The following is a 20,308-nucleotide window of genomic DNA, read 5'->3' on the forward strand; positions in this document are numbered from 1 at the left end:
CTTTTAATTAATTCTAATTAATTCTTCCCTTGGCATCTCTATTGTTCACAATTAGACCACAGAATGCTGGGCCAGATGGATCCATTAAGACCATTCTTATATTCTTCTGTTAGTAACTAAGGTAGAAAGAGATGGTTCTTAAATCAGATAGTCCCAGGATCATCTGCCCTCCCAAACACCCCCTAAGGCCTGTAAAGCAAGAACTGCCAGGAAGGGATTTTCTGTAATCATATTCCAAGCATTTAATGAGAACCACTTGGACCAATGTGCCCTTTCTTTGATATTAAAAAGATGGGAAAGTAATAAAGCTATGATGTTTTGGATTCCCTGGCCAAAAAAATCCCCAAAACAAAACAATCTAAAACCAAAACAAGCCGTCCCCCACCAAAAAAAACCCAACACCAAAAAAACCCCCTCACAGATCTGATGAATAACCAACTGTTTAAGTTTTATGCTGAGCATTTTTGTCCTTTAAATGTCCTTGACAATTCTAACCCATGAGCTAAGTTCATATAAATAAATGTATGTCCTTCTGAATGACCTTCTTTACCAGAATTTTCTGTAAATTACATTGTTGCTGCCTGTTCTGAGCTTCCCCTCCCCAAGACACTTGCCTCTGCCACATGCTCCGCGCTCCTTTGTTCGAAGCGTGGGCAAACCCAAATGTAACTCAGACTCTTCAGCAGTGTCTGATTGGGTGGTCACCCCGGGTCCGCCCCCGGTCCGCCCCTTTCCCCTCTTCCAAATAAAAGAGACGATCGAGGGAGGCCCCCGCTTGTCTCTTGGCTCAGCTATCTTCCTGTGAGCATCTCTTGTTGTCTGTTTGTTTTGAAAGCTTCTAACTGCAGGAAATTGAGCGAGCAGGGAGCTGTATTTCTCCCTCTTTGCTTCTGCTGATGGTATTTGCTTTGCAGCTGATACAGGTACCGATTTTAGAGCTACTAAAGTGCTGGATTGCCCGTGCTACCTCTCTAGGCTGCTCGAGGCTTTCTAAGGCATTAAACCATTAGCCTAGCCGGTAAAAAGCTGAAAGATACCTTCCACATTACATAAGGAATAAATTAGTACAAAATTTCTTATTTAGCTCCAACCTCTGCATGTGTTGTATTGACTCAGTGTGAACATCTATGATCACATGTCACATACCATTCTATTATTCTTTGATGGCATAAAAAGAAAAGACAGAACATTTAAAAATATATTATAAAAATAATACATCAGAGGGAACAAGGAGCTTTGATCCTCACATCTAATTAATTGCACATTGGCTAGATTTAGCTCATACAAATGTGGGATAGTTACTTCACTGTAAATGATTAATAACAATGGATGAACAGTTGTTTGTTTTTTCTTCATCCCTTCCAAATGCAAAAACACAGACACCTACAGTTCAAGCATGAGGAAAGAGATTAAATGTCTGACCTCTTCATAGCTATTTATGCTATGTGAGGTCTGAGAAGCACTCTTCTTACAAAGGCTTTTCAGCAACAAGGCTCATAAGCAGGTAGAACATACATGAACTTCCCTGACCATTGTGTAAAAGTCAGTACAGATGCTCTCATACCAATCAGTGAAACATGCAGAGCGATAATTTGTAATAGCTGGTACACCAAGATTCATTTATTATACTTTACACCTATACAGCAATTGATTTATATTGCCAATTCCCTTAGGATATGTGAACACCTTGGGGACAAACATAATATTATTTAGAATCATGAGGCACATAATATGCTTCTTTGATCTAGGTATAATAGGAAGCATACAACAAACCTACTTTTCTAATGAAAATTTTCTTACAGCCAAGTGCTTCGACTTCTTTCACTGTTTCCAAAATTCAGTGTTTCAGAACTAAATTTTTAAAGATACCCTTCACAATATAGCCTGTGATGTTTACAATACCATTCATGCATAATATACAATTTTTTTTCATTTACTCTTTGGCATAATCCTGCCAAACACAATAGATATTAATCATCCACAATGAGTGAAATTTACCTTCAGTTGCACAGAAGTAACTCATTGATTTGTCAGAGAATGATTTCGCAGTGAATGAATCACTGTAAGTATCTGCTGGTTTATGTTCTCAGTATGTTTGAGTATATTTGTGTGCATGTATATATAGAACATACAATTCTTTTGTAGATGCAGATACTTTGCAGTTTCTCTGGACAGCAGATGTTGAGAAAGTGAAAGGTGTGTATTTTCCCAGCAGGGATCAAAGCAGAAAAATAGTACAACTTAGATAACCTTTCTGCCAGGCTTCCTCCAGGGTGGAATCCCATTTAAACATCTTTCCCAGGGCTGCGTGTCCTCTGTCTCTGTGCTTTACTCTTTTTACACCAATAGCTGCAAGTAGGAGGTGCAGTGAAAGGTGAAACCAAAGTGTTTTGATGCTGGGGGCTTTGATCGTTCCTGCTCTTTTAGGATCCCTTATATCTGAAGCCCTCAATCAGGTTCTGAGAAACTTCTGGGAGGAAGGATGGTCTTAAAGAATTTTTCATTCCTTTTTTTTGTTTCTGCAGTTTTTCCCACAGAAGGGCGTATTCAGATTCCTAAAGAAGGCTTTGAAAAGGATCCAAAGAGGCAATCACATGCATGTGCAACTATTTTTTCACCAGGCAAGAATATATGGAATGTGAATGGAGTTTCAGCATAGCTCTGCGAATGTGAGTATCAATTGAAACTGGGTAGGCAAATTCCATTAAGTTCTAGGTAAATTAATGTGCATATAGCCAGTGAATTACTAACTTCGTATAATTGAAGGCAGGAAAACCTGTCTGCATTCAGTTGTTAATATAAAGTTTAATTAGAAGGAAGCTCTTTAAGGGTGAAGAGGCTCACTGACAAGCACAGGCTTTACAGTATTTTGAGAACATGATTCTACCAACTACAGGACTTCTGAAGGAAAAAATGAATGTCAGAAAAATGAATGCTTCTCTTGTACAAATACTAAGATCTGTAGACCTTCTATCTATAGTTTAATTCTAAGTAAGAATAAATATTCCCCAAAGACTAGACAATATATTCTTTCTCCTCCGGTAAAAAGGTGTAGTTGGCATCCAAGTAACTCATTAAGTCTTCAAAATACAAATTAGTTCAAACAGATCTGATTTTCACATTTAAAAGCATTAGTAGATACAGCAGCATTTGGTCTTAATTACTGCCTGTTGTTTATTATTATCCTCCTGTTTAAAATAAATTCAAATCATCCAGCAAGATGCAAAAAAGCACTATGTGACCTAAATGCCTATTGTGAATAATATGAGAAGACTGACCAAGCAGACTTGCAAACAGCATTCTGCTTATGTCAACTGTTTTCAGTCTACAGATCCACACACTGTTCCTCTGAATAAGAGATACAGTAGCAGAAGTTAGGTTTGACATTGAATAACACAAAAGCAAAGCAATGATGCATTCACTGGATACATCCTTTTCTGTGAAAAAAAAACAATCTTTTGTAGCAATTATGTACTGCTTGCACTGTTGTTTTAAGATAAGAAATCCCAAAAGTTATCTTCTGTAATTTTTAATTTTTTTTAAATTTGATTTTCATCTTTACATTCTAGGACTGCCCTATCTGCCTGTACTTGAGACTTATGTGGACTAGCTTAACCCTTTTAGAAATTTGACTAATTAGTCCTCCTTACTTGAATTTAACTTTGAAACAGAGCTTCCATTGTGCATAGAAATTATATAGATAGACAGGAAAGGAAAAAAAAGCAACTCTTCAGAGAAAAAAACAAGCCTTGTTTATATGATTCTGTCTAAAGAAAATACATACATTGAACATTTAGAAAAATAGACTGAAGTTATTGTTGTTCAAAGGATGTTTACTGGTGTAGTTTGTAGGACTGTAAGTGGAGCATGACCCATTTTTGTTTGGTTGACTTTTCTCAGTGTACTGTGACCCAGCATTGTTGGGTTTGTTGTATCTTTATTTAAACTTTGTTCCTCTGTCAGGAGCTGTGGCTTCTGTATTTTTCAGCATCACTGTACCCCATGGGTGACATTTCCTTTGATCCTTAAAATGCAATATTTCAGATGTTATATCAAACCTCAGAAGAGTAACTTGCTATGGAAAATAGAGCTGTATTTTCCTGAAGGAACTGAAGCTGCATCAGGTTGAATTTCACCCTGTAGTTTATTTAAGCACAGTATGATATTATACAAACTGAAAACAGAGGGCAAATTCCTGTCTGCTACTGAAGAGATGTCATTGAAGGGGGAGGAAAAAAAAAGCAAATAACTCCCATTCCTTTCCACTGATGTCTTAAAGACAAAGATTTAATTGTGCTGAACTGCAGAATAAAATTAATTTCAAAGAGAAGTGACATACCAATAACTTGGCCCTTGCTTTGTAGCTCAGGTTTATAAAATCAAGAGTTTATAGTCTTTGGTCTCATATTGTTTACAGAAGGTTGAATAAGGAATTTTTTTGTTTGCTTATTTGTTTTGTTTTGTTTCCCAGTTTCAACTGATTTTAGATTACCTTTCTCTACTTATTCTTTAGGTTCAAATGTCTAAACTCTGTGGCATAACCTGGCTTTACATTAGGGATTTTTAGAAAAAAGTTTTCATTTAATGGGTATTTTGTAAAGGCTGTGTATCATCTGGGTCTGTCTTCCTTCATCTGCACGCTTTCCTGTGCTCAAGATCTCCCACATTTGCTGTGGTGATCTCCTCAAATTGCAGTGAGTAAAGAAGGGATCATTGTGTGGCAGCAGAACTTCAGAGACAATGTCTCTCTACAATGTGTCTGAGTGGGAACTGGCTTCTTTATGTCCTGAATTGTCTGGGGACATCAGAAGAGAAAAAAAACATAGAAGTGTAAGAAAACTGGAGAAGCATATCTTAGTCCTATTTCATATTCTTCAGCATCTGAGCTGTGTGAAAGCCACAGAGACCCCAAACTTTCCATTGCTGAGACCTGTGAGAGGCTGCATAGGTCAGGTCCTTCAAAACTTGGGTTATGGCTCAGTCCCTTGCCCATCTCTGAAACACCCAGTCTGATTTATAGTCTTTATTTTCCAGTATAGTTCCACCACTGCTCTGTTGTTATCATACCATGCTATTCCTTAGTATGAGAAGTGAAGTGAGTGATCTGCTTTGTTACTTTGAGTTGCATCTCCTCCTCTTCTGGTTGATATTAGATTCTGAGAAATGCTTTATGCATATGTTTTACTATATAAATATATCTTCATATATGTGTATATTTAAGTAAAGAGATATATAGATATATAAATATTTGTTTATTTCTTTTTCTTCAGGAAGTGAACACTAGCAAAATTCCTTATAGTAAATAAAGTGCATTGTGAGGGAAAGATGTAAGGCATGTTCTTTATACTTCCAGACAGAGACCTCTCTAAAAATTGAATACTAGGTTAGTTAAACAAGACAAGGAATCCAAGAATTGGAATCTATGCTTAGTAGCAGCATTGGTTATAGAAGAAGTTAGCAAAATGTGAGAAGTCCAGGACTGGCAAGTCTGATTAACCTGTAAGTATGGTTGTAGTGACTAAGATCTGGTTAATTACTGCTGAAGTGTAAAATGACAGATACCTCCTTTGTCATTGGCTGCTTTCTCTGGGGAAGAACATTTCTTCATCCTTTCTTATCTAATTTTAAAGTTTTCAAATTCCCTGCTATCATTCTGCTCCGCCTTCTAAGAGAGGAGGTGATAAGATTACACACCCTCATCTGCATCTTACTATTTTAAAAGCTGCTCTTTCCCACTACAAAGCACTGTGATACACTGCAAAAAAAAAAATTCAATTTTTTCTCTCTTGTTTTTGCAACTATCTTTAGACATCAAAATGCAATTTTCCATTAGTCCCTGTCAAAAACTGTGCCCTGAGCATGTACAACCACAGAATGAAAGACTGTCCTAATAAATGTTTTCAGACAGTGCTCTGGATCATTGTTTCACAGTAGCTTTTTAATTCACTTATAAAGTTGCATCTTCCAGTTAGAAAGAAAAAGACATGATTTGTCTGGTGGTGACAATACAGTTAAAGCCCTTTTAGAAACTGCAGAAAGGGTTTGAAATAATTCTTATGTTTTAAGCAGTGACACCATGTAATGCAGTGCTACATTTGTAACTGAAGAATGTTTTTTACCAGGCTTTTCTTTCCCATCTCTCAGCATTTTCCTATTTTTTGTAAGGAGGAACTGATACAATACAGTTATTTTATGTTTAGAGTAAGAATAATAAATGTTGTGTGCAAAATTTCGAGACATCTCTTTCTGTCTCAACAAACTTTAAATAATTCCTTTTTTCTTCCCCTTTCATGTCTGTGTTCATCATTTTAGCTTATGCATACAATTTATATTTGAATACAGCAATGAAAACGAGTTCATTCTTGGTTCATATCTTCACTTCCCCCACTAACCCTTCATGTAGTTGTATATTATTAAGTCTGTCCTCATTAAGTCTTTTTTCCAGTCTTACATATCCTGCTCTTGCTGATTTTAGATGAGGTCTAAACAAAGTCTTGCAAGATGGGATTATTACCTTTTGAGGTTTATATATTAAGTTAATTCACATCCTGCAACAACATGTAGTGCCCAAACATAGGTGAATAGGTAAAGAGAAAGCTGGGCAGATGGGCAGACTAAAGATATAAAAGCCACAGATTATAAGATAAGAAATGGGAAGGACAACTTGCCCCCCCACCCCAGAAAAACAAAACAACTAGAAAAATCCTACAAAACCAACCCAAACAACAACAAAAAAAACCCCACAAACCAAACAAAAAACCCTAAACCATCAATCCAAACCCAAACAAACTTCAAGTGTAAATCAAGGCATCTTCAAGTTCACGTTGCTGCACCGATACCCACTTAACAGCAACTGAGGATCTGGGCCTGTATCAACCCTGTATGCAAAGCTGTAACGCTAGCTGGATTGAAACCCAAAGTTTATTTAGCTTTTTTAACTCACTGCAATCTTCAAAAATGAAAAGATCCATCGTATAACATGCTCCAGAACACCAGCAGTGACATCCCCAGCAGCTGGTCACTTCCCCTCTGCTGATTTACAGCAAGATGTTTCTACACCACCTTGTGCCATGCTGTATCAAAGATATCCCAGTTAACTTCACACAAGCAGTTCCTCCCATAGGCAGGTTAAGATGCTACACTAGGTAGTTGGAGATCGTAGAATAGAATCATAGAGTCATTAAGGTTGGAAAAGACCTCCAAGATCTCTGAGTCCAATCCTTGACCAATCACCACTTTTTTCAGCTAGGCCATGGCACTAAGTGCCACGTCCAGTCATTTCTTGAACATATCCAGGTATGGTGACTCTACTGCTTCCCTGGACCATTCCAGTGCTTAACTATCCTTTCAGTGAAGAAAGCACCTGAAACCAAAAAATTGCCTGCATAAGGTTGAGTCTTTTGTACAGATCAGCACTGATTGCTATTGACTTCAATGAGAATGGGACAATTAACTTAGGAACATTTCAGAATGTAACCCACTTAATGAGAATCCTAGAACATCAGATGATTCTTCAGAGACATTCTAATAATTTTATAAAGCAGAATCTCAGTTTTCCTCTGAGAATGTGCTTTTTCAAAATTCTGCTCATGTGTGATATCTGCCGTTATGCAATATCAAATGCAATTAAAACTGGACAAGTTATTTGTTCCTACAAAATAGGTGGATTTGTGCATGCATATATTTGTCTATCTCATAATTTTTTCTGCAAAAATGACTATTTCAGCCACATTACAGTTTTTACATGGCTTTTTAAAACATCTTTTTAGCCCTGATTGTCCTTAAGACGTAAGAGATTAAACTTTATATATCAGCTTCTTTCTCTTTAAAGCTTATTACTACCTGATTAAGATTAGGTGTGCGTTCAGACTTCTGGGGGAGGTGTATCAATGTGCAATACCATGTGGAATACTGTGTAAATTGTTTTATATTGTTTCACCCTAGTTGAAGTGACAGAAGGGCTATATGACTGCTGGAAAGTAAAATTTTTTATGAAAACCCCAAAAGGAGTTTCTTCCATGATTCTGTCATTCATTCAGTCATTCTATTTTTTTTTTCTTCAGAAAGTCAATCCATCAAATAGAGGAGGAAAACATTTTCTCTGTAATATTATGATTTACTTGAGACAGTAGTGATTATTATTCTATAATTTTAAATAATTATATGTGTCTGATTCAGCTTCTATTACAGAATAATTTATTAAGCTGTTGATACAAAGTAAACCCTAGGGGAATCATAATAGTCAAACATCTGATATTTACCAAAATATCTTTCTGACCTAGAGAAGCTGCTGTAAAACATTTAAAATTAATTGATTTTTTCTTCTTAAAAAGTACCCTAAGTTGATGATATAGAAATGTACTGCAAATTGAATATAAAATTAGAAAAGGCTCTCTACCTTAAGCAGAAAATTTCCTAAACTAGATTTTCCTCTATTAAATCAGAGGGGCTTATTTCGTCTGCTGATCTGAAGAGGAGCAAGAACAAATCCTCGCTTCCCTACTGCTCTCCTCAAACATCTTTTTTCATAACCATGTAGTCAATACTTTAAAAATAAAACTTTCCTACAAATTGTGGTAGTATATAATTATTTTTCCTACCAGAATCCATACATTCCCATTGACAGGGGTTAACCACAAAGCCTCTCTTTAATGACTATCATCTGTAAGGAATGTGCACATAAACATTGCATTCTTCTCTGGGAGTTTTCTTTATAAACTATAATATCCTTAACTAAAAATAACAGCTGTCAAGCTTCCTTTCTCTCTCTTTTTCTTTTTTTTTTTTTTTCATTCTTTCATTGCTTTCAGGATTCTGTGTATTGAGAGTTGAAACATTGTCTCGAAAAGGAAAGCATGCAGTTCTCTAAAACTGCAATTGTATCTAGCAGGGAGAAATAAAAATCATACCTGCTTTTTATCTCCTAACCCACTAGGCAGGCATTAAAATAAAAGAAAAAGTGGGTTAGGGTTTGGGGATTTTATTAAATTGTTTAGGTTTTTGAAATATGTTTCCCGTATTTCAAAATATGGAAAAAGACATATTTCTGTTGACAGGAGAAATCTTACATACAAAATCTTATATTATTATTATTGACATAAGTTTCCTGTTAAAATTATTTTTGCCATACTCAAAATAGCTAAAATTATTTCTTGATTCCTATTGTAAGTGTACTAAACCACCTACAGTGATACAGTGATTCACCTAAAGTTGTAAAAATAATTTGAGAAAGATCACAGACTGTTATATTCACTTGCACTTCCTGTGCAAAGCCACAAACTGCAGAAGTTCTTCAGAGTGTTATCATTTTTAGCTATCATTAAACTGTTACCAAGGGAGAGCCACCCAATTTATGTGAAAGACATGTCATGGGTGTCGATTACCAATCTATATTTTATCAGATATAAATCTTGAACGAACAGTTCTCCTGAACAGATGAATACACCATGTGAAGAGTAGCTACAAATGACTTGATGAGTAAACCCTCATACAACTTGGATTCCTGTTGCTATATATGAATAACATAGACTATATGATATGTAAATTATGCAAAAATAAACAAAACCTAGAGTAGTTTCAGCAAATATTTTCTGTTGGACATACTGTCTACATATTTTCTTAACTGTCTGTGACAAATCTTGTTATGAACTTAATTTAAGAAAAATATTTATCCTAATTAGGTTTGTGTGATCTGTGCTGAAATGAAGGAAAATATTTCTCCTATCACTTCTGCTCCCTGTGACAAACACAGTATGATATTTTATTAAATAGTAGGGTAGTATTCTGTGCAACTTAGGAAATTGAATTGAGCTTTAAGGCATGTATTTTACTTAATTCTCTAAGTCCTATCTTTAAAATTGTCAGTAAAAGGTTCAGAGCAGGTAAAAACCTTTTGAGACAGGAAATAGAGGCATAGCTATGTTTGAACTGTATCAGAATTTAAAGCACTTATGCATTTTGTTTATTTTGGGTTTTTTTTTGTCATTCTGAGGTCCTCTAGGTGAAGACACAAGTGCAGAGTTAAAACTGGTTTGAAAGAAATTCCAATAAAATTTGGAAAATATATGAGTCTATTTAGGTGCACAGAACAATGGGATAAAGTTCTTGCTTTAAATCATGTACTTTAATAATGATTTATTCTATAATTTTTCTCCTAATGTCAGAAATGTGTTAAGGAAAATTAGATCTGTTGCTGATTTGATCAGCAGTGGTTTATTTGAAAGTAATAAACAGCACTGTTAAGAAGCATTGGAAGGCACCTGTAAGGTTAAGGGTGTGATTTCCACTAGTGCCTGCAAATGAGTGTGGTGGAGTAAAAGTCAAATCAGGTCCAATAGAAAAAATCTATACCCTAGATAATAAGTTATCCAGATGCTGTATATTAGCTAATGTGGTCAAATTTCAGGGCTATTAGTAAAGAGTGGAGTTAGCCTTGTGAGAAAAAAGTTTTTATTCTATTCATCTTTTTGCATGTTCATCTTAATGTCAGGTAAATCAGCATGGCATTTGCCAGTAACTCTGCTTTAGACTCAGCCTTGGAGTTTTATAATTTATCATGAGGTCCTTTGAATTTTTTCCAGATTATTGGAGGAAAACCAGCAAAACTCAGCTTGACTCCAGGTCAGTAATTGTGACATGCAAATGTCTTAGTGTTAGAAAGGTGTTCTAAAAAGACTGCCCATATACTTATTTATAACTCACGACCATACACCGTGGCAATTTAACTTCCACCAAAAAGAATAAAAGACAATTTTAGCTGAAATACCAAGAATCTGAGGTATAATATAGTGCAGCTCTCTCTCTCCTTTGGTGTAATATAGCGCCTCTCCAACTCCTTCACTGCTCATCTCTAAGCAATCCTAAGAAAGAGGGCTCTTTTGAAATTAAGCAATGCACGAATATTGATTACAGAAAGAGATATGTTATTACTAAAATATAAACAATGTTGCTGGTTTTTGTTATTGCCAGTCTGCTGGAAAGCTGAAAAGCTCACATAGTCATCTCACATCACCTTTCATGCAGAGACAGCCAAGTTAATTTAAATACTGTTTCCCGTGCAGGATATACTAACTGAGCTGACTTTGAACAGAAATAGAAGAGCTAATAAAATCCTTACAGATGGAGTATTTCTGATGCTTTTTTTTTTAAATTCTATTCAAGTTGTTCCATTATTTAAGGGACTTCCACCATTTTTTAACCTGAATAATAGACATATGGATTTTATTTAATGAAATTGTAGATAACAGTTTTATTAATTAAAATAGCATGAAGAGTGTTTTACACAATAAAATTTAGAAGAGCTTAGTACTGTAACTGTGAAGCAATTTCCTTCTTTTTAATGTTTGCAATTCTATTGATCTAATTCCTACTCTGTTCTGTTCAGTTTCACCACTAAGATCCACCTAGCAACAGAATATTCATTAAATTATCCCCATTCATGTTTATGGAATTGCAGTGCATTAAATGACAGAGATGATAATTCCTTCCTGAAAACTGGGGACAACTGAAATAAGAAATAATAGCAAGCACCCAGCACATTGTCAAATCAAATTACTCGAGAAAAAGAATCCCCAATGCGTATGTTTCTTTTCCATGCATTTTTCTTCAACCAGAGAGAGTATTTTGGGCCCTCTTAGAAATTGACTGGAGTCCATTTTATATGACATTTTCATATATGGTACCTGGGTTATTTGAAACAATAGCAGTAAGCCTCATATCAAAAGTTTACAAATGCAATATCAAAATCATATACTATATTGCTCTGCTTTATTTAAAAACTAGAATATATGCATTTAATGGGCTCTCTGATTTTCTAGGAAGCATTTATTTATCATGAGGAAATATCTTAGCATTGGTGGGCTGTAATTTCAAAAATTGACTGCTGGGTATATTGTAAAGTGACTTAATATAGAAGGTTTCCAATATTGTCACTGTTTCTGAATTCTGGTCATTCTGATCTGTGCTTTTTTCCATAATCTTCTCAATAAACAGGAGTAATTTGTTTTTAATTTCAACATCCCAAATCAACAGTAGTCTGCAGAAGTAAGCATTTAGTTTAATAAAATTCTGGAATAAAAATGGGATTCTTTTCCCTTTCAGGAATCTTGATTAAAATTTCTTAAGAAATGTAGAATCACAGGGACATGATGGTGGCAAGGCTGGAGGCGGAGATTAACCTCTCCTCCCAGACAGCTAGCAACAGGACGAGGGGAAACAGCCTCAAGCTGAGCCAAGGTGGGGTTCAGGTTAGATGTTAAGAAAAATTTCTCCACTGAAAGAGTGGTTAAGCATTGTAAGAGGATAGTGAAGTGAAGTCACCATCTCTGCAAGTGTCCAGAAGACAAATACACTTAGTGGTATGGTTTAGTCAGCATGGGGGGTTTCGGTCAAAGCTTGGACTTGATGACCTTGGAGGTCTTTTCCAACTTTCTGAACAGTTTCAAATAAACAATCATTTTGCTTTAGTTTGGGTTGGGGGAGGTGGTGTTGAAGGAGGATTATAAGTATTGGAGCAAGCAATGGTGCTTTTTCTATAGTTGCTATTTTCTACAGCACCTCTGGAAATGTTCACTATTCTTTGTGAATATGAGGATCCCAATAAATATGAAATATAATCAAGAATATATATACATATACACAGTAACCATGATATGCAAGCTTTCCTCCTGGGAACAAATACAGCTCACAAAAATGCCCGTATGTGCAACCTGCAGCCTCAAAAAAAGTCAAAATTAATTAACCACACACTAACCTATTTTTTAAACTTACTGCCTGGGCATTTGTTCACTACTTTTGGAAAATAGGATAAGATGCCTACTTATTACTAGTCAGACAAGTGAGTGAATTTTTAGCTATCAAAGTAGTCTCTGTCATGATCTTTACCCTGTCATATTTAACAAGAGAAGATATGATTGCATCCTTTTCTCATAGATGTGTTTCTAACTTTTAGGTATGTCGCATTTATATTTTATCTGTAAACCCTATAAAGTAAAAAATTGTTCAATCATATTTGTTGAATGTTTTTTAGTAGGAAATAAGAGATAATAAGAAGCTGTCACATTGAAGAGGCTAGCAGTAAAAATGAACATATTTTGCTTTTCTTTTTACATGCATGCAAATAATTCTTAATGACCCTATTTCATACTCTCATACTTTATTGGAATTATACCCTGTGTATCAGAAAGAATTGTGACAAGGGAACTTCTTTATGTCTGATATAAATCAATGAATGCTGCTTTAATTTAAAAGCTGAGTGATGATAAGATTCTGTGACTCAATAAATTTGAGCTTCTAGTACTATGTAGAAAAACATAAAACTTGTTTGTGCATTATAATGTGGCAAAAATATATCCATTCCTAATCACTGTTGTGCTTATCATTTTTAGCTTGCCTATAGCATGCATAATAAAACGTTTGCAAAATAAGAAGAAATTCTAATTTTCATATACCTGCATTATGAATCCCTGCAGCTATTTAAAAATACTAAAATCCTTAAACTATGAGAATAAAATACAATTTACAGAGTACATTTTCTTATTACTGACTTTGACAATAGCATCAGTTGTCTACACAGACCTATAAAATGCTTTAGGCATTGAGAGATACACCTTAAAGCACTTATCTTTCCTTTCTTAATAAAAGATAAAATAACAATGCTGTGAATGATAAACAAAGAAAACAAGCAATAACTTACCGCTTGCCTAAGTTGACCTTGGTTTTAAGCATCAAGGATTGCTTTTTCTTAGCTCTGGCATTAGCTAAACTAAATCCCAAAGCATATTCTTAGGTGGTGTGAAGTTGGTCTAATTTTATTCCAGTGAAGTGACACTGATTTGCACTCTGTACAGATCAGGCCCCTTACAGGACTAACCACCTGCCCAGATTTCAGAATTAGCTGGGGATAAGACTGATTGTTTTCTAAGTGTTTGGTAGAGGACCATCTACTGTTCAGTTCTTTTTGACCTTGTCTCTTTAACCTTGTACAGATATCTCAGTGAGAGAAGAAGCAGGGGTGGAGAGGGTGGAACAGGGTGATAAGGAAGCTGTGATATTTTGTAAAGCACGAAATTAAGCATTTAATATACATTGAATGTGAACTTTTGATCTATGGGTGATGTACAAATGTTTCTTTCAGCTTTTCAGAAATGCAGTACCCTCAAAGTAGTAGATCAGCTGGATAAAGAGGAGAAGGTACATAATATTGTAATGTATCTAAGACAAGGGTGGGGGGGAGTATTTTTTTTCCTGTATTGGAAGCACTTCACAAAGAATATTTTTGAGGGGGTTCTTCAATATAAATCATGCCATTCTAGTTCAAAGCAACAAATTCAAACAAACTTGCAAAATATACAAACTAGTAAGTTCACAATACTAATTTAGATATGCTTGTTTACATTCTCACCCCATTTGACTAAGTGTGAAATGTTGAAAGCACTTGTATAGACCACAAGTATTTTGGTCCTGGCTTTAAGTAAAAGAAACACTGTAAATAGGGCGTTATTGCCTAATATTGCCTAATTCAACAAAAGTTTTTGCAATACTTGTATTTTCTTTTGAACAGCCTTTTCAGACACTTAAAAAGATGTTTATTGGTGGAATACATTAATAAAACCTTTTTTCTTTCCTTTTTTTTTTTTTTTTAAGCAATAGAAGGGAATAAAGAACCTTATAAATACGCTTACAGCTAGTGTTTACAAAATCTGCTAATGATCTAACTAATGTAGGTTAGATTATGGAATGTATTTTGCATCAGGTTTATGCCTGGAGCAGCCATTTTACAAGGAGTCACTGATAGAATAATATGTATTTTACTGGGGAGTGAAACTCTCACTGGGGGCATTTACGTGTAATCTTTTTTTGGTCGTTTTTTATTTGTTGTCTTATTTTTGTTTGGTTTTTTTTTTATTCTGTGAATCTTCTTTATGCATGCACATCTCAGTTATCAAAGAAGACAGTTCTAATGATTTCAAATGTACAAAAGCTCTTGTAAAAACTCATGATACCTAGTTCCCACTGGTGTGTGTGACCCTAAAAGCTTCAACTGTATTTGTACAATGTGGTTCTCTTCCACCTTTAAAAACTGATTGTCAGCTAGAGCTAGTCAAGGTTTAGATTTACTTCGTAGATAAATAATCCCTTTAATTTTAGTGTAGCAGAACTGAACAAAATCACTCAGTGAAAAATTCAGGTCTAATATTTGTATGTTCTCATTGATGAGAAAGAAATTGGGAAGTGTTTTACAACAGGTTCTTTTAGACACTGCAGGACCCAGGACTGGTACTGTTCACGACAGAGAAAAATTTCCAATTAATTACACTGAAGAGAAGATCAGATACAGAACAATAATTGCTATTAGGCAATATTGCTCACTTCTTGGGCTAGTTAAGATGCACACTAAATTACTGTTACCTCCAGGGTAAGTATTTTCAGTATTCACCCTTGATGAGCAGCACACATGTACCTCCCTGACTGTAGTTCTGCTGTGAAAGGATTTCACCTTTGCACGCTGGGTTACAAGGCATCCTTTTGAGGATGTCAGCAATGCAAAAGTGCAGAAAACAATTTCCCAAGCAGAGAGAAAGGTGCCTCGTGCTGACTCTGCTCCTATCTCAATATTATCTGTGAGTTTAATGGGAACACAAAAAAATCTTAAAGATCTTTTTCTGATTTCATATAATTGAAGACCAAGCTTTCGAGTTCATTTTAAGAAACGACTTTGACATTTAGTATTGTGGGGACCTAACCTTTTTAGAAAGAAAATGACTAGATCTTGATGTCTAATATTATTTATATTAACTATGAGACAAAATTTATTAATTAAAATATAAAAACTTCAGTAATAGACTGTTAGGTTGGAAGGGAGTCACAGTCTGAAATCTAATGCATAGATAGAAACAGCAGGTTTTCATTATTTCCTCCATTAACCCAAGAATCCTGGCAATTTGATAATTTTGTTATCTTATGTTGCTATCAAAAAAATGGCACATCTGTTACAGGTAAACCCATAAAACAACTAAGCACATTGGTGCTACTGACAAGATAGCTGACCTTGAAAAAATTTGGGGGTTTGAAAATTTAGACAAAATTAAATAAGCAATCTAAAGATTTCAATTTTTAACATTTTGAATCCCTTCCTGTGTCTATTGATTTTCTTCTATGTAAGTAAATAAATACTAGCCATTTTTTAAAAGTTACTCATATATATTTCTCATATCCTTTACTAATTACAATGTAAATAAATCTTTTTAGAAATGATTTCCCATTTACCAGATTCCCATCCTTCAGGTATTAGAATTTCAGAATCACTGCATTCAAAAGTAAATATTTATTTTACTCTTCTGGGCTTCTTTATTTCTCAAAATATTGTACAAGCCTTGGAGAAAAGGTATTTTTTGAAAAGGAAGTATGAATATAAGTACTATGCATACAGAATGATGTAAATTTAAATCTGCAATAGACAAAGGTAATGGAATTAGAAAATGCACCTAGGATGCAAATATACGTGAAGGAAACAACTTGTGGGTGGGTTTTTGAGATACATTTCCTATACTAACATTCTGAGAATTTTGAGGGATAGAGTGCTATGAGTATGGCTAGGAGGGTCCTAGGAAGCAAATATATATTGTATTCATCTTCATCATTAGTTTTTTCTCTTATGATACTGCTCGTGTGGCAGTTCTTTCCTTATATTAATTCAAAATTTGAGCCAATCTTGGTGACAGTTTGCTTGTCTTCCTCACCACTGAAGCACCCACAGCCAGTTTGTGTCAAAAGTCAATGAAGGAACACGGGAGAAATAGTTTGAAAAAGTGATGCTTAATTGCTGATTTTACTAGCTATCCAGAGGAAAATGTGAGGATTCATGTAAAGTTTGTTTCTTATTTAAAAATAATGAAATGCCACAAAACATAAGTTTTTAAACTTCTGTTAGCTGCTGTGTATTTTTCTTGGAGACTGGACCCAATCCAACCTGTTGGTATGGGCAGGTGTATGTGTTCCTAACAAACAACTTACATGAGACAATGAAATTCTAGATAATGAACACTAAAAGGTTGAAGAAGATTGGAAGAGAAAGGAAAATCTGAAAATTCTAACAGTAAATATGTGCAGGGGAGTTTGTTCAATATCATAATGTATCTATATATTCTTTATCCCAACTTAATTAGCTAACTACAGATTTTTGTGTATAACAAAGACCAATAAACATAAGCCTAAATTCATTCTCAGTGTTAAACTTTGATTCCTTAAAATCATCCCAACCAGTCTCTGACTGATTCCTTTACTACAGATAATCTACCAATATCTATTTTTACAGGATGAGTCATTGGTCTATCTTCCTATATTTCATTTTATTTCTTGTGTGGAACCTGCACAGCAATTATCTGCTGAGGTTTCTAATTGTTTTCTCTTTCAAGTTTTCCTTTTGAGGATTCACTTCAGGCTTTGGATTTATTATAATTTTTTTTGGACCTGTAAAGCTGCAGATATGAAGACTTTACATTAGAATAGTATGTCCTGTCTGTCTTATTTCAATAAGCCAAATACAAACATATTTGGGAAGATAAACTCATCATCATCAGTGGTATAGCATACTGGTTTGGCCTTTATCTATGTATTTTTTAAAACAGAAAAATGTAAATGTACACATATACTTATGCATGTCTACATGCACATCCACAGATAAAAATTAGGGATCAGACTGTTGAAATCACTGCAAGAAGTTTTTAGTTACTTCAGTGTGTATTACAGTGCAGATGTGGTTAACTAGTAAGTCACAGTTTTTCTAAAGGTACTCACTTAAAAAAATTGTATGTTTTCAAATCTACTGAATGTTTACAATCCTGACTAACTTCAGTCTATATAATCCATCAGAAAATCATGAAAAATATTCATTCAGCTGAGGTGACAATTAGGCTTCTTTAAAATTTTAGTAGAAAAATGTTACAGTGCAAACAGTTTACTGTTGATGACGTTCAGTTTACTGCATATCCCCCTATACAAGTGTGTTCATTTTGATGAAAAAAGGTGATGTGACATGGAAATTCATAATAATAGTGCACCTTGGTTTGTGAGTAGCAAATACAGTAGTGCCTCATTCCTGGTTGGCACATCTGACATCTGTATGAGGAAACAGTCCTCTACATATTCCCGGAACTTGATGGATGTCATGTGAGTTGCTGTGTTGTTCTTCCAACAAAAGTCTGTGTAGTTGAAGTCACCCATGAGAACCATGTTCTATTGACCTGAAGCTTGCTTAAGCAACCCAAATATTGCCTCATTGGCCTTATCATCTTGGTTTTGAGATTGATAGTAGGTGCCTATTGTAAGATCCTTTTTGGGGACAGCCCCTCTGATCTTGATTCAGAGGCATTAAATAGAAATTCCAAAATTGCCACTGTTGAATGCTGTGTGATCAAGTTCTCCTTAATGCAGAGAGTGACGATTCCTCCTCTTCCTTCTGTCTTTACAGCCTCCCCATCCATCATGATCCTCCTGTCATGTGAGTTGTTCCACCATGTGTCAGTTATTCCTATGATTGTGTGACTTTGAGTGGGTGCAGAGCTCCAGTTCCTCCTGTTTGGTCCCCAGGCTGTGTGCATTGTACACATACACTTGGGGTAGCGTCTTCTGGTCCTCATCCTGGGGAGCAGCTGAGGAACTTTAGTTGCTGCTCTGGTTGGCCTGGCTTATTCTCCAGTTGGTTGCAATGGCACAAGTGCAACCACTTTGGGTCTAGAGTGCCCTCAAATCCTCCCGTTTAAAGCTCGCCTCAGCAGGTTGGCCAGCCTGCTGCCAAAGATTCCTTTGTTTCTTCTTCAGATCTGATTTTAGTTGCAGTTCTGGAGGGTGGGAAGGGAAGCAGAGTCCTGCTTTTGTGTGTCACCAGGGTCCAAGGTGCCAAAGTCTTTGTGGTGTCTGCCACAGAAGCATGATTCTGAAAACATTTCTCTATCTCCATTTCCATCTCAGTACCTCTAATATAGTACGGCCTTTTAACTGTTTCTTGCAACTTTCAAGATGCATTCTTAATATTTGCATCAAATCATATTTTTCTAGGGAGGCATACATAAAAATGCTTATGGCAATTTCCACTGTATATTTCTGACTGTTTGCATGTCAGGGGGATTTTTTTTATCACAGTACTAGAGTTTGATCTATATAAGAAGAAAAAGGAGAATAATATACTCAAGCTAACAAGCACATATGTTCAAAGTCGTATTTTATCTGAGAAATTGTATAGCATAAGCAGATATAGAGATAATTCCATGCATAAGTCCTCAATAAGAAATGGGTTTTCAGGAACCTCAGTAAAGTCAGGGCTCAGGTAAATGTGGTTGGAACTATGATGAAGCAGACAGAATGCAGCAGATGGAGAAGCAGCTGGTTGATATGTAGTAGTAGAAAGGTATTTTGTTTTTCTCCTTCTTTTAAACTCTTTGTGTGTGTAATTAAATATTCAAGAATGTGCACTGAATAGCAATGTACCAGAAAGACACAGTTCTTATTAAAAGAGACTTGTTCTGTTGGTATACAACAGAAATCAGCTTAAACTGAAGTGCTTCCTCTGGATCTGTACTCAACACCTACCTATATTATTTCTAATACTTCCAAGTGTTCAACAGTACTAGAAATAGAAAATATTTACAAGGATGGGTGTGTTCAGCAACCGTTGTTAGGTCAGAGGATATAATCAGTGGGAAGTGCTCATTTTGTTCCGGTTTCTGTGCAGTTAGATTATATACTCCGCCCCTTTATCACACCTTCAAAATAAACGAGGACATCATCATGATATACTAAGGGTCACAACTCATATGGATTATAGCAAATAGAAATTCATAAGTCAGAGCATATGAACCTATAAAACAGATAGAATAGCTTACATCAGGAAAAATATAACAATTTCTGCTGAGTCAATTAGTTTTCTGCAGCAGGAAGAAAACAAAGACAGAATGGTTAGTAATAAAGTGGTAAAGACTGAAGATGTGATTTACTCTTTACATAAATGTAATTATCATGATCTAATTATAAGAGGTTGGCAAGAAAAAACATTTCAGAATTGCTGCATTAAATGCCCTAAAGCTTGCAGCTTTTTGTGCCTGACATACATCACTAGTGTGAGCAAGTGTCACTATGCAAAACTTAAGGAAAAGTGCCAGAAAAGTAGGCATCTGGGGCTGGTATTTCCAGGGAAAGGAGATTGCCTTCTTAGCTATAGTATACTTAAGGTTGAAAGGGAAAGCTGTTGATCATCTTGCAGACTGGAGGCCATCTGGAAAAAGCCTGTGAGTGAATAGATAATTAATCAGAT

At 35.4% G+C, this 20,308-nt stretch overlaps 1 long non-coding RNA gene across 1 annotated transcript; it reads left to right on the top strand.

Moving 5' to 3' along the window:
* Nucleotides 1-797: 797 nt before the first annotated feature.
* LOC138109805 (uncharacterized) lies at nucleotides 798-14,165 on the top strand. Its single transcript, XR_011150710.1, has 4 exons — nucleotides 798-923; nucleotides 2,526-2,669; nucleotides 10,581-10,620; nucleotides 14,135-14,165. It is a non-coding gene; the product is annotated as an uncharacterized lncRNA (long non-coding RNA).
* The last annotated feature ends 6,143 nt before the right edge of the window (nucleotides 14,166-20,308 follow it).

Source organism: Aphelocoma coerulescens, chromosome 4 (assembly GCF_041296385.1).
Source record: "Aphelocoma coerulescens isolate FSJ_1873_10779 chromosome 4, UR_Acoe_1.0, whole genome shotgun sequence".
Classification (NCBI taxonomy): Eukaryota; Metazoa; Chordata; class Aves; order Passeriformes; family Corvidae; genus Aphelocoma; species Aphelocoma coerulescens.